Source organism: Petromyzon marinus, chromosome 46, assembly GCF_048934315.1.
Source record: "Petromyzon marinus isolate PM22_M1 ecotype Great Lakes invasive population chromosome 46, UKy_Petmar_22M1.pri1.0, whole genome shotgun sequence".
NCBI classification, from domain to species: Eukaryota; Metazoa; Chordata; class Hyperoartia; order Petromyzontiformes; family Petromyzontidae; genus Petromyzon; species Petromyzon marinus.
This window is the reverse complement of record NC_133712.1, coordinates 8251121-8266581: the sequence shown is the minus strand read 5'-3', so window position 1 is coordinate 8266581 and position 15461 is coordinate 8251121. Positions and strand designations below refer to the sequence as shown.

At 49.5% G+C, this 15461-nt stretch overlaps 1 long non-coding RNA gene across 1 annotated transcript in view; it reads right to left on the bottom strand.

Moving 5' to 3' along the window:
* LOC116952282 (uncharacterized) overlaps window positions 1-14302 on the bottom strand; it is a 62689-nt gene extending 48387 nt beyond the window's left edge. The window contains exon 1 of the long non-coding RNA XR_012946986.1: window positions 13964-14302. This is a non-coding gene — a long non-coding RNA (uncharacterized LOC116952282). The remainder of the gene's footprint in view (window positions 1-13963) is intronic.
* Between the last annotated feature and the right edge of the window lie 1159 nt (window positions 14303-15461).

Below are 15461 nucleotides of genomic sequence, written 5' to 3'. Positions count from 1 at the left end.
TGGATTGTGATATGTGACAGCTGTGATAGAGTGTGCTATGGATTGTAATAAGCGATAGCTGTGATGGTGTGTGCTATCGATTGTAATAAGCGATAGCTGTGATAGAGTGTGCTATGGATTGTAATAAGCGATAGCTGTGATAGAGTGTGCTATGGATTGTAATAAGCGATAGCTGTCATGGTGTGTGCTATGGATTGCAATACGTGATAGCTGTCATGGTGTGTGCTATGGATTGTGATACATGATAGCTGTGATAGAGTGTGCTATGGATTGTGATATGTGACAGCTGTGATGGTGCGTGCAATGTGTTGTGATAGCTGTGATGGTGTGCTATGGATTGCAATACGTGATAGCTGTGATAGAGTGTGCTATGGATTGTGATATGTGATAGCTGTGATAGAGTGTGCTATGGATTGTAATACATGATAGCTGTGATATGTGACAGCTGTGATGGTGTGTGCTATGGATTGTGATGTGGTAGCTGTGATGGTGTGTGCTATGCATTGCAATACGTGATAGCTTTGATGGTGTGTGCTATGGATTGCAATACGTGATAGCTGTGATAGAGTGTGCTATGAATTGTGATATGTGATAGCTGTGATAGAGTGTGCTATGGATTGCAATACGTGATAGCTGTGATAGAGTGTGCTATGAATTGTGATATGTGATAGCTGTGATTGTGTGTGCTATGGATTGTGATATGCGATAGTCTGTGCTACGAATTGTAATACGCGATAGCTGTGATAGTCTGTGCTATGGATTGTAATATACTGCCACTGTGTTAGTGTGTGCTATGAATTGTAATGTGTGCCGGCTGTTGACCGTGTATGCTATGGCCTGGAATGTGTGATGTCCATGTGAGTGGCGAGCAGGCATGCCAATTATACCATCACGTGGTGTCAGGCTGTGTGGCCCTGCCAGCCTCCTCAGCCACCCCTCCCCCACGACTACCCCTGGACGCCCCTCTGTGACCCCCCCTCCACCAATAAACCCTCATCCTCCCCTCCCCCACAGCACTCCATCACACCATAGCCACCGCATTCCCGACACACCCACCCTACAACAACACACGCACGCACACACAGAAATCCTATTTAGAGAATCTAATGGGATTCATTCAACAACAAAACAAGTTGAAACAATTGCCATTGGAGTGGCCAAGGAATTTAAATGATGCTTATCTCGCGCAGGGCACGCAGGCTAGCCATGAGTGCGGACAGACGGAAATCTTTTTTTTAAATTTATAACCGGGCGAGGAGAGCGAATTACGTCGAAAGACAGAACGAGGAACGTACGGATCAGAGAAGGGACATCGTTCAAATCTGGTGATAAAAGGTGAGCTATTTGGGCGTGGGCAGGACACGTCGTGGACAGAAGGGGGAGAGACGGACGACAGCAAGTCAAGTGATGGACCGCAAAGAGAAGCAGCCGGCAGGACGCTTCGTGTGCCAGAGTAAGATGGCTTTGGGAGGCCTTCATCCAGCAGTCGATCAAGACTGATGATGATAATAATCAGAGGCCATTCAGGCTGTACGTCTGTCTTTCAAGCGATACGTCTGGGCTTACCAAAGACAGAACAAATAAAAGCACTTAAGCGCAAAACACGAAATTGTCAAATGTCATAAGTAGATGCCAAATGGGCGCACGAAGATGAGGACGTGAATGCATGACGGATAACAGCAGGCACAGGCAGAACATTAACGCGAATTATTTAGAAGGAAATCCAAGTAAGATATCTTGGACATGTAGTGAGAAAACAAGAAACTGGAAGGAACTGCGGTTTTGGCTGGGAACGTTTATCGATGCCACAAGAAGCTGGGGGCAAGACAGCGAATGAAGTTGCACGATGAGCAACGGGAACGATGGGATCGCAACTGGGGGGGGTCATCCAACGCAAAGTCCTTGAGAGATATCACGGGCGGGGCTCGATGCAATCTAGGCCATGATTGCAGGCGGTCTGAGGAAGGGCATTGCTCATGATCGAGAGAGAGAGAGAGCCGTAAGTACATAGTAAACTAGAACACGAGATGAGCTTTCAGTTGAAAAATCATGAACGCAAGCCAGTGACATGAATAGCATCGAGACTGGAGGTGACTGGTGAACCCGGTGACCTAAGTTTGGTTTCCGACCACGACTAACATCAGTGGAGAGTAATATCTGAACAATGACCCCCACTCCTTCACCAATCCACACTGACCAGGGTGGTGAAGTAAAGACTAACAACCCACACTGACCAGGGTGATGAAGTAAAGACTAACAACCCGCACTGACCAGGGTGGTGAAGGAAAGACTAACAACCCACAATGACCAGGGTGGTGAAGTAAAGACTAACAATCCACACTGACCAGGGTGGTGAAGTAAAGACTAACAACCCACACTGACCAGGGTGGTGAAGTAGAGACTAACAACCCACACTGACCAGGGTGGTGAAGTAAAGCCTAACAACCCACACTGACCAGGGTGGTGAAGTAAAGACTAACAACCTGCACTGACCAGAGTTGTGAAGTAAAGACTAACAACCTGCACTGACCAGGGTGGTGAAGTAGAGACTAACAACCCACACTGACCAGGGTGGTGAAGGAAAGACTAACAACCCACACTGACCAGGGTGGTGAAGGAAAGACTAACAACCTGCACTGACCAGGGTGGTGAAGTAGAGACTAACAACCTGCACTGACCAGGGTGGTGAAGTAAAGACTAACAACCTGCACTGACCAGGGTGGTGAAGTAAAGCCTAACAACCTGCACTGACCAGGGTGGTGAAGTAAAGACTAACAACCTGCACTGACCAGGGTGGTGAAGTAAAGACTAACAACCTGCACTGACCAGGGTGGTGAAGTAAAGACTAACAACCCGCACTGATCAGGGTGGTGAAGTAAAGACTAACAACCCGCACTGACCAGGGTGGTGAAGTAAAGACTAACAACCCGCACTGACCATGGTGGTGAAGTAAAGCCTAACAACCTGCACTGACCAGGGTGGTGAAGTAAAGACTAACAACCTGCACTGACCAGGGTGGTGAAGTAAAGACTAACAACCCGCACTGACCAGGGTGGTGAAGTAAAGACTAACAACCTGCACTGACCAGGGTGGTGAAGTAAAGCCTAACAACCCACACTGACCAGGGTGGTGAAGTATAGACTAACAACCTGCACTGACCAGGGTGGTGAAGTAAAGACTAACAACCTGCACTGACCAGGGTGGTGAAGTAGAGACTAACAACCCACACTGACCAGGGTGATGAAGTAAAGACTAACAACCCACACTGACCAGGGTGGTGAAGTAGAGACTAACAACCCACACTGACCAGGGTGGTGAAGTAAAGACTAACAACCCGCACTGACCAGGGTGGTGAAGTAAAGACTAACAACCCGCACTGACCAGGGTGGTGAAGTAAAGACTAACAACCTGCACTGACCAGGGTGATGAAGTAGAGACTAACAACCCGCACTGACCAGGGTGAAGTAAAGACTAACAACCTGCACTGACCAGGGTGGTGAAGTAGAGACTAACAACCTGCACTGACCAGGGTGGTGAAGTAGAGACTAACAACCCACACTGACCAGGGTGGTGAAGTAGAGACTAACAACCCGTACTGACCAAGGTGGTGAAGTAGAGACTAACAACCCGCACTGACAAGGGTGGTGAAGTATAGACTAACAACCCGCACTGACCAGGGTGGTGAAGTAAAGACTAACAACCCGCACTGACCAGGGTGGTGAAGTATAGACTAACAACCCACACTGACCAAGGTGGTGAAGTAAAGACTAACAACCCACACTGACCAGGGTGGTGAAGTAGAGACGAGCAATCCACCTGTGAATGATCTGTCTCTCTACATCAGTTGAAGCCTCCCGTAAATCACGTGACTGGTGTGTGCCCCTCCCACGCCACCACGAACGCCTCCGCCCCACCCACTGTGAAAACAGCCGTCCGTGCCTCCTACTGCATGCGGCAGCGACACCAGCGTCGAGGCCCTGACGCATCCTTTCCCCCCTTCCTCTCCTCATCTTTCGTGGCCCGAGGCTCCTGCTTCTCCGTTCCTTCTCCATCATCTCTCTCTATCCTCTCCCGCTGCCGTAATCTTTCTCCGTACGGCGCATGACATCCTTGACTCGACTCCCACTTCCCGTGGTGTGTGTGCCATGGGTCAAGAGTTGCTCGTCAATATTCTGAGTTTTTGTTTCTATCTCAGAGGTATGTAGCCTGTACAACTCTGGCATTTTAGACGCAGCAGCAATGAGATGCTTCATCTTACACACAGAACCTTTTTAAACTACGCAGCCCAAGTGATACTTGTTAAATGTTCTCAAGAATAAAATATATTATTTGGAAATAGCTGCTGCGTTGGCAGTGTTGTACAAGCACAAATAAGACAACACATTCATCATTAACACTGCCCTCATTCGAAGAGCATACAGTGAGGGAACAAAGTATTTGATCCCCTGCTGATTTTGTACGTTTGCCCACTGACAAAGAAACGATCAGTCTATAATTTTAATGGTAGGTTTATTTGAACAGTGAGAGCGAGAATAACAACACAAAAATCCAGAAAAACGCATGTAAAAAATGTTATAAATTGATTTTCATTTTAATGAGGGAAATAAGTATTTGACCCCCTCTCAATTAGAAAGATTTCTGGCTCCCAGGTGTCTTTTATACAGGTAACGAGCTGAGATTAGGAGCACACTCTTAAAGGGAGTGCTCCTAATCTCAGCTTGTTACCTGTATAAAAGACACCTGTCCACAGAAGCAATCAATCAGATTCCAAACTTTCCACCATGGCCAAGACCAAAGAGCTCTCCAAGGATGTCAGGGACAAGATTGTAGACCTACACAAGGCTGGAATGGGCTACAAGACCATTGCCAAGCAGCTTGGTGAGGTGACAACAGTTGGTGCGATTATTCGCAAATGGAAGAAACACAAAAGAACTGTCAATCTCCCTCGGCCTGGGGCTCCATGCAAGATCTCACCTCGTGGAGTTGCAATGATCATGAGAACGGTGATGAATCAGCCCAGAACTACACGGGGGGATCTTGTAAATTATCTCAAGGCCGCTGGGACCATAGTCACCAAGAAAACAATTGGTAACACACTACGCCGTGAAGGACTGAAATCCTGCAGCGCCCGCAAGGTCCCCCTGCTCAAGAAAGCACATATACATGCCCGTCTGAAGTTTGCCAAAGAACATCTGAATGATTCAGATGAGACCAAAATGGAGCTCTTTGGCATCAACTCAACTCGCCGTGTTTGGAGGAGGAGGAATGCTGCCTATGACCCCAAGAACACCATCCCCACCGTCAAACATGGAGGTGGAAACATTATGCTTTGGGGGTGTTTTCTGCTAAGGGGACAGGACAACTTCACCGCATCAAAGGGACGATGGACGGGGCCATGTACCGTCAAATCTTGGGTGAGAACCTCTTTCCCTCAGCCTCTCCCTGCTTCACTACCGAGGACGCTTCCCGCACTGCATTGCACTCCGCACGCGGAGCGCCGTCTCTCCGTTGTTTTATCTTCAGAATTTCAACTTTAATTAATGCGCCAATTGGGCCCCCTATCACTGCGACCGCGACGCATTCATTTGCATTATTAATTACCGCGCGCTCTGCTCTCCCGTTATTTAAATATTATTCCTATTATTCGCACAATTATCTCGCTCGTTCGTCACGTCGAGCGCGTGGGTGCGCGTGCGTTCATTAACTCTGTTTATGAAGCAGAAGCACTTAAGGTGGCATTTGCGTTTCATTATATTTGTGTGTGTGTTTTTATATATTTATATTTACTATATAAATTGCTTTCACAACACCATCACCACTGCCTTGACATGCGGGTAAACAACCATGGCTAAGTGCGTGTGTGTGTATAGAAGTGGGGAGCGGTGGTGTAGCGGTTAGCGCGCTGCGCTACGAACCCGGCGACCCGAATTCGACTCCCGCTCACGGCCAATATCCAGTGACGATTATTTGAACCGGTCCCGGGCCTCCCCTAGGTCGACTCAGCCTCAAATGAGTACCTGGTGCGGTGTGTAAACATCGCCGTACCGGCCTTCATAGCTGCTCGCTAACAGCACTTGCCCCTACAGTCTGTTAAGGCTACACGGGGGGATCTTTGTCTTTTGTAGAAGGGATGGAATTCCCTAGGACAATTTGCCATCTTGATCCAGAGTTTTTAGAATGTTGGGGTGAATCTCTTCTTTGCACACGTGTCTGCCAACTCGGTGCCGTCACCGGGCGAAACTTGTGTGGTATGAAAAGTATGCCGGAAGGCGTTGTGGTTGCTGGGTATAGGTAGGCATGCGTATTGGCGTGTGGGTAAGTAAGGAGGCAGTACAAACTGGCGTGCGTGTAGGTAGGCAGGTGGCCTGGCATGTAGGCAGGCAAACTGGGAGACATGTAGGTAGGTGGGCAGGAAGACTAACAAGGTAAATAGGTAGGCGGACTGGCATGTGGGTAGGTAGGTGGATTGGTAGGTAGGTCAGTAGGCAGACTGGCATGTAAGTAGGTAGACGGACTGGCATGTAGGTAGGTAGGCAGGAAGACTAGTATGTGGGATATGCAGGTGGATAGGTAGGGAGGTAGGCGCTGTGCAGTCACGCGTTGTTGTTATTTTGGCGGCACGGCTTCTGTTGGACAACAACGGCAAGAATGCGCACCCGGGACACGGTGACTGCGTGCGGTTCGTGAACAGCGGAGGGATAATGAACCGCCAGGAGACACCGCGTGAAAACTATCGGTCGTGACAAAAGTGTGAAATTAATAACCTGGAAATAACACGAGGTAGCAGCTTCAGAGTTGACAAATTCCTTCAAACAGTTGGATATCCCGCCACCATGACTGGCATTCTCATAAAATAGTAATTTTCCTAGGGCTCGTTTTAATTTGCGAGCTGATTATTATTATTCACAATTATGCAAAGCAGGTTTGACTTTTTTTTCCGGAGACGTTTCCCACGTGTAGGTCTTCACCGTCACCATCGTGGTGAAGCCTGGTCAAACAACCTCCATGGCTGACTTTATTGAGCAGCGCATTTGTCCGAAGGGCCTTGACGTTATTCATCATGAGCACGGCCACGATCTACCCACCGCTGGATGAAGGACTCACCCAAGTGGTCACCGTCTCGCACGCGCTCTCGCGATGGAACGATCCGTCGGGCTCCTGCAACACGTGGAGCCGATTCCATCGCTCCGTCTCCCCCGGTGGCCGCGTTTGTCGGGGCGCGTCGCCCCTCCCTTCGCTGCCGCTCGGCGCTGAGTCTCGCCCACTGGGGAAGCGAACGTTCCCAGCGCCCTTCGAGCGGGGATTCACCTCCGCGCCATAGCTTGGGACGAAAGGGTTGGTGGATCACGTGCAGATTCGTGAAAGTCCATCAACCCGCTGCACAGATGTGACCGGGAAGCTGTCAGCACGGCACGTGGCTTCACGAACACGCCTGAGCGTCATCCCCGTCACCCGCGTGGACTTGTCGCGAACACCAGAGTTGTCCTCCCATACCAAGGCAACAAACCCACAAGCAATCCCCTTGACAGGGAAGTGGCCTAAACTCCCAGGGCAGGACCCTCCTGGGTTATACGACTGAGACTCGGCGAGGCGGTTTTTTTAAAAGATTTTATTTGTGTCCATGGACAAGTAAGCGGCACCGCTGACTGACCTCTGCCACCATCGCCCCTTCTCGGTGGACGCTCGCGGCTGCCGCGCGCCGAGAGTGTGCAGGCGGTGCAACTGCACCGGTGGGGCTACGAATGGGTGGAGTGCTGGCTACCCTCCCCCCCAGCTCCCGTGTGCCACAGTGCCGGCCTTAATAGGTGCTCGCTAATCAGTCTATTAAGACTATGCGGGGGATCGTTGTCTTTGTTGTGCATACATGCGAACATATGTGTGTGTGTTCATGTATGTTAAGAACGTGTGTGTGTGGTGTGTGTGATGTGTGTGTTTGTGATGTGTGTGTGATGTGTGTGTGTGCGCGCTACGAACCCAGCGACTCGAGTTCGATCCCCGCTCACAGCCACCATAGCCAGTGATAGCGATTACCTGAACTTGTCTGGGGCCTCCCCTAGGTCGACTCAGCCTCAAATGAGTACATGGTGCATTGTGTAAACATCACCACTGGGGAGACAAAGGCGGCCGGGCGTGGCGCTGGCCACCCACCCCCTCGTGTGCCGTGCCAACCTTCATAGATGCTGCTCGCTAACAGCACTTGCCCCTAAAGTCTGCTCAGGCTACACGGGAGATCTTTGTCTTGTGTGTGTGTGTATATTTGGAGTGCGTGTACGTAACATGCATAGCTGCTATGTGCGTGCATGCAATGTGTGCACTGCGCGTATTTGTGCGTACGCATGCACACGCGTGCGTGCGTGCGTGCACGTTATCGAGAGACAATGGCACGGATTTAAAAATAACTGCAGAAGAGGCTCGCTCTCTCTCTCGCCTGTGCTTCCACCCTGCACCACCAACTCGGCACCGCCAAACAGCCCCACTGCTTCATGTTTCACCGAGACCTCGAACCACTGCTGCAGAAATTAATTAAAGACATTTCCAAGGAAACCGCATTTATAATTTCCTCCACGTTGGAGGGGAGGAGGGGGGAGGGGAAGAAGGAGAATGCAAATGGGGTAAACAAATTAGTGGGTCAATAACGGTGCTCTGGGGCCCAGAAACCGAATGGATATTCGCTAATTAACGCATCGACGCAATCAGCGTTTGAGCGCGATTAATTGCACGACATTTTAGTCGCGGGCAACTTTGGGCAACTGCATTACGATCAAACTTGTTTGTGGCAAATGTCTTAATTGGCTTAAACCAGCCCAAATGTACGTGTGTGTATATATAGTTAATTCATAATACGCTGTCATGGATGTGTTTCCCGATTTTCATATCAATCCGTGAAAGAAAAAAAACGGATTTGAAATTGGGGCCTTACCTAACTACCAGAAGTTTCAGATTTAATCCGAAGGTGTGGCGTCACTGGCAATTGCGTCACAGGTTACGTGACGTAGGCAGCGTGGCGTTTGGTGACGTCACTTTCGTAAGCACTGAGACGCGTGAAATTATTACGGAATGTAAACGATACAAAAATAAAACAAATATATACATATATACATTATGTCCGAAATTGTTCTTAAACATCCAAAAGATGTAATGTGAATCACTAATATATACTTGTATGTACATTTAAAAAAATATATGTTTGATTTATTTATCCACAACATTCCCTAAAGCTCAAGCTCCAGACACTGCTGCAGGACATTTTGGCCAGTCTCAAACGTTACATATATACACACACATATACCTGTCATGCACATTTATATTTAATAACAAAAAAAATCTACCTGGATAAGTCCTCGAGATGGAACATCTCGTTTGCAAGGCTGTCCGGGAGGTGCCAAGTGACGCTTGTCAATGTGCTTGTCAAGAGCTCGCTCACTCGCTCGCTCGCAATGAAAAGCGTGCCGAAGACCGTCGTATAAAAAACTCGTTAACCCCAGGGCCCCAAGCCTCTCCAACGAGCAGCCCCCCTGTACGCGCTGGCCTAAGAGGGTGACGTTTAAAGAGCGATAGAAGAAGGAAAATAACAAACAAACAAAAAACCCCGTAATTTAAAAGCCACACAAATGTATTATTTGTTTATTTTTCTCCGGGAACATCTCCATCCGCCGCGCCCGGGGCTCGTGACAGTAAATCGCCCCGTGGAGTTGACGCCGTGGGGTTGAACTCTTGACCCCCTCCGAGGACATAATCAGCGGGGGTAACTGTGACCGTGACCCTGGCACAATGTTTTATTTTGTCAACATCGCTCACGCGGCTCCGAAGCTCGAGACGGCGCGCGGAAATTGTCGGGAAGCGCCGCAAATCCACGGCCGTGGCTTTGGCCGAGGATTCTACCTGAGAGCCACGCCACATCCACAATTATACACGGAACTGCCATGCACTTACTTTCATGAGGATCTATTTGTTTTTGGTACATCTGCATATTTTTTTACACATCTAATTCCACGTCTGTTCGTTTTTCACAGAGGTTCCGTGCATTTCCATGGCGATATGCAAAAGCACCTGCCACTCACTCTCCCGTCGATCTGTTAATGGCATTGACAATTTCTATTCATCATCGTCGACTGCAGCAGGATACAGCTGTGGCTCTACGGTGATTATCTCGCCGCGGTACGAGCCGAGAGAGACCCGAGGTCGATTTCTCGGCCACGGCTAACATCGGTGACGAGCGAGCACCGTCAGAACCGGACGCACACTGATGAGCATGGTGAAGTATGGTCAACCTCCCCCCCCCTCCCATGACCGACACAGCGTGGGGAAGCAGTTGTTACTCAGAGATGAATTGAGAATCCGTTAAACAGGTTTTGTTTTGGGGTTAGATCGTGCAAATAGAAATGTGTCGTTAAACCCACCACACCCGACACAGCCAATTAGTAAGGGTTGTCACGTAAACAAAACGTGGCCAATTCGTTACTTGTACGGTACACTGGTGTGTTGGTGAGTAAAACCACAACATTTACAATCTGGCTGTAAAAAATCTGGCTGGCGCCTGATGAAGCTAGTTGTAATTACTGGCAAAACGTCGTATTCAGATTGTAAATGTTGTGGCTTGGTTCTCCAACACACCGGTGTGCAGTACTAGTGACGAATTGGCACGTTACGTGACAAACCTTACTAGTTGGCTGTGTCGGGTGGTGGCGGGTTTAACGACACATGTATATATTTACGTGATCTAACCCAAAAAAACTTGTATTATGGATGATATTGGTCGCGAAAGCCTACGTGTTAATCTGAATTGAGAATGGCTGGAATGTATTATGAATATCACTGAAGTAACTACAATCCCTCCCTACCAGTCGGCTGTACTGTGCACGTACACCTCTTTATCAATCAATCCACTGCAGGAAGAGGGCCTCCCCTCACCGTGCAGGCCATGGGCCGTATTTGACCACACGTGACCAATTTTTGTGCATTGTTTACCGTCTTTTTAATGGATGCAGCGCTTTTTTAAATTTCCCACAAAAATGCCATCGTGTTTGAGGATGTATTTCATTATAAGTACTATGGGAGATTTAAATTAGTATTTATTAGAGATTCAGCGTGGTATTTGATGATAATCTATATTTGACTTAATTTTTCTTAAAAAAAATTGCATTGCGATCATAATTTCTCGATATTTTATTTTATTTCTCTTATTGTTTATTATCGATGCATTTTACTGTGACTTGTTGCGTTTGTCGGAGAAGCGGCGGCCTTGTTGTTTTTGTTGACGACTTTAAGAGCTTCTTGGCTCACAGCGTACTTCAAATTAAACTGAAACGAATCTGAGCTCAGTGTGGGTTGGTTAAGCCGGGGGCTGTGTAGAGGGCAGTGTAGACAACCAATTGTTGTTCTGGACTTCTATGCTTCCGTGTCTATGGAAGAAAATATAACTAAATGCCAAATATTCACTTTATTAGTAAAGATACCGGCATTCCCTCCCACACGACCACAGTGCCATGATCACATACCAATTTCGCCAAATCTCGAAAGCTAAGCAGCTTCGGGCTTGGACGGGCAACCACCTTGCATGTTTTGATTTAAAGCTTTCGTGACTGCAGTAATTCAAAATAATAAAATATATATTTATTATTTTGTTGTTTCCCTTCAACGTGACTTTACCGAAAAAAACTAAGAATATACACCTTGCATGTGTTGCAGGCTTTGCCTGCTGCTGCTGCTGCTAAGTGTCCAGAGGATGCCAATCCACGTGTGGCTGGAGTGGTGGGGGCCTGGCACACAATTATGACAGGGTGCCCCCTGCCCATGTCCAACTGTCTTTAGCCCCTCTCCGTAGCCTGGCACCGAGGTCTCTTCGACCCGTGGGCCACGGGGCGGTGTGCCGCTCACACAATCGATAGCTAAGTCACTCTGTGGATTCTAGAATCTATCTGTGCGGAGATGTTTTGTTTAGTGTCCTCCCTCCCCCTGTACATGTGCCCCAAGTGTACTGCGACAGCGACGCCAGACGCTCAAACTAAAAGGCTTTTTTTTTACTAGTTAAGGCCCCACTAAGCGATGTAACTCTTTTTTTAAGAAGCGACCTGGATGCCACAAATGACAGCTCAACAAAGTGGCTTTTCACATGGACATTTATAGCAGCCAAATACTCTAAAAGCACGTTTCCAAATACTCTAAACGCACGTTTCCAAATGTGGAGGTAAAAAAACTAGAGGACCCGGGGAGAGACAGTCAAGCTCGAAATATTCAGCAGCAGGCGTCAGGGTCGGGATCGAACCCACGATCCCCTCCTGCGTAACATCTCGCCACCGTGGCGCTCATTCCGGAAATGGCCAAGCCATTTGAATGCAGGGCCCTCCTGAAACAATGTGTCCAAAGACTCGATGAGTCTTTCGCGGGTAAATGAAGGGAGGTATTATTACCATTGTGTCATTATTAGCATCACGACGTACATTCACGGGACTGCCATTCAGGTTGGTGCACGACAGAATCTCTCCTCGCTGCACTTGCAGCCTGAGAAGCGACGAGCGAGATGACAGCGAGAATATTGCGACGCCGTTAGCGACGGGGGAGGGGGGGGTGTGCTGGGTAGTGCACGATCATTATTACCCAGAGCCCGTGGCTCTAACACAGATAAAGACAAAGATCCCCCGTAAAGCCTTCACAGACTCTTTGGGGACAAGTGCCGTTAGCGAACACCTACGAAGGCCGGGTAGCCAGCACCACGCCCGGCCGTCTTTGTCTCCCCAGTGGCGATGTTTACTACACACCGCACCAAGTGCTCATTTGAGGCTGAGATGACCTAGGGGGAGGCCCAGGACCGGTACAAATATTCGCCACTGTTATTGCTGGTGAGCGGGAATTGAACTCGGGTCGCCGAGTTCGTGGCTCACACACTCATCATCACACTCATCATCACACTCGCGTTCTTAACATATGTAATGAGCGACTTCCACCACGACACGTCGTGTAGAGGGTACTCTTCTTGATTTCACGTACGGCACGGCACAGGCCGACGTTATCGGCGTCCTCTCCAGGCACACACTTAGATGTTACGTTCTACGGACTACACACACGGTTGATCACACGGCGGGTTCCGCCCGTCCGCTCCCGGTCTCGCCGCTGGCTGACGGCGTGCCGGGGAGGGCGGTGGAACTCCGCAGGAGATCCGCCACGTGGCCCAACGATGGAGAGAGATGAGGGCGAGCAGCGACGCAGTCCGGACACAAGACTCCCCACACCGACCCCGAGTCTTCCTCCGCCTCCGCTTGTATTGCCGCAGGCGCGGCTAGGCTCCGCCTCCGGCCACGCCCTCTCGTGGAACTTTCTAGCCGGTTCTCGGAGCTTCTCGGCCGGCCCCGCCCTTCACCTTTGGCCTCAATACCTTCCCCTTTGGGGATTGGATAATGTTTATAGTAGTGCCTATACCCGTGCTTCCCTTTCCCAACCAGTAGGTGTCACTATCTCATTACACATACATCAACACACGCATACACACACATGCTTGCTTGTATGCACACCAAAGACAAAGTTCCCCTGTATAGCCTTAACAGACAAGTGCTGGTAGCGAGCAGCACCTATGAAGGGCGGCACTGTAGCCATCACGCCGTCGTCTCGGAGGTAACACGCACGCACGCGCACAAAAGTTAGCACGCGACTTTACACTGCGCCGCTGTGCGTAGTGACACGGCGAAGACAGACGGGAAGTCGCGAGCCAAATTAAATGCCGGCGGGGTTAGTCGCGGACTTAACCTCGCCTCAGAAATAATTTGCCAAACTGACAAATCAAAAGTCTGGGTGTGTCGGATCTGGGATCCCAAAAGCCGTCCGCACGCACGCCGCGAGATCCCGCCCGCCCGCTCTCGACCGACGTTCGCCTACTTGACCCTCCGCTGGTCACGTGACGGAAAACTGCCGATTCCCCAGGGACCGATTCGTTGTCCGCGCAGCTCATCTCGTCTCGCCTCCCGCTTACGTTCCTGAATCGTCACCGCTCCGTCTCAGCGGCAGACGTCCGCACCGACGCGTTCCGTCCCTCCGCCGCCGACCGTCACCACCATGGACTCCGTTGGCCATCGCCCCTTCTTCTGCGGTGTTGTACCGGCTACACGCGGGTGGCGAAGTTACGATGCGAAAGAACTTCAGCACGCATCCAGCTACGCTGCACACTCACGGAATTGGCCAAACGATTGCCCCCTCCTTTCTACTCTCTCGAGTCAACAACCTGTCTCTCTGACTTGCGTGCATTCCATAATCCGCGTGTTTCTCTTTCCGCCTCTCAGTGTAATTCCAAGTGCGCACATCCTCACCCGCCTAACACAAACGCAGTGTGACCACTTTCGCCGAACTAACACCACGCCACAAAGTGTGACGTAGCGGCAAAAAAGCTGAAAAATTAATCCGCAGAAATTATATTAATCCCATCACGCTGCAGGCACCAGCTACGACTGTCGACAGCTCCACTAAGCCCCCCCCCCCCCCCCTCCGCTCGTGGGGACTTCTCGTGTCGCGAGGCGCTGCAAGGCTCCCAGTTAATCTGCGCTGAATCGCGACCCCACCATGCGCACGAGCCATTAGGCGCGATACAGATCGCAGCCTTGCACCCTTTAAAGTTTAAGCGCTGTGACTCTTTAAGCGGTGTGACTCTTTAAGCGGTGTGACTCTTTAAGCGGTGTGACTCTTTAAGCGGTGTGACTCTTTAAGCGGTGTGACTCTTTAAGTGGTGTGACTCTTTAACCGGTGTGACTCTTTAAGCGGTGTGACTCTTTAAGTGGTGTGACTCTTTAAGCGGTGTGACTCTTTAAGTGGTGTGACTCTTTAAGCGGTGTGACTCTTTAGGTGGTGTGACTCTTTAAGCGGTGTGACTCTATAAGTGGTGTGACTCTTTAAGCGGTGTGACTCTTTAAGCGGTGTGACTCTTTAAGCGGTGTGACTCTTTAAGTGGTGTGACTCTTTAAGCGGTGTGACTCTTTAGGTGGTGTGACTCTTTAAGCGGTGTGACTCTTTAAGTGGTGTGACTCTTTAAGCGGTGTGACTCTTTAGGCGATGTGACTCTTTAAGCGGTGTGACTCTTTAAGCGGTGTGACTCTTTAAGCGGTGTGACTCTTTAAGCGGTGTGACTCTTTAGGTGGTGTGACTCTTTAAGCGGTGTGACTCTATAAGTGGTGTGACTCTTTAAGCGGTGTGACTCTTTAAGCGATGTGACTCTTTAAGAGGTGTGACTCTTTAAGCGGTGTGACTCTTTAAGCGGTGTGACTCTTTAAGTGGTGTGACTCTTTAAGCGGTGTGACTCTTTAAGCGGTGTGACTCTTTAAGCGGTGTGACTCTTTAAGCGGTGTGACTCTTTAAGCGGTGTGACTCTTTAAGCGATGTGACTCTTTAAGAGGTGTGACTCTTTAAGCGGTGTGACTCTTTAAGCGGTGTGACTCTTTAAGTGGTGTGACTCTTTAAGCGGTGTGACTCTTTAAGCGGTG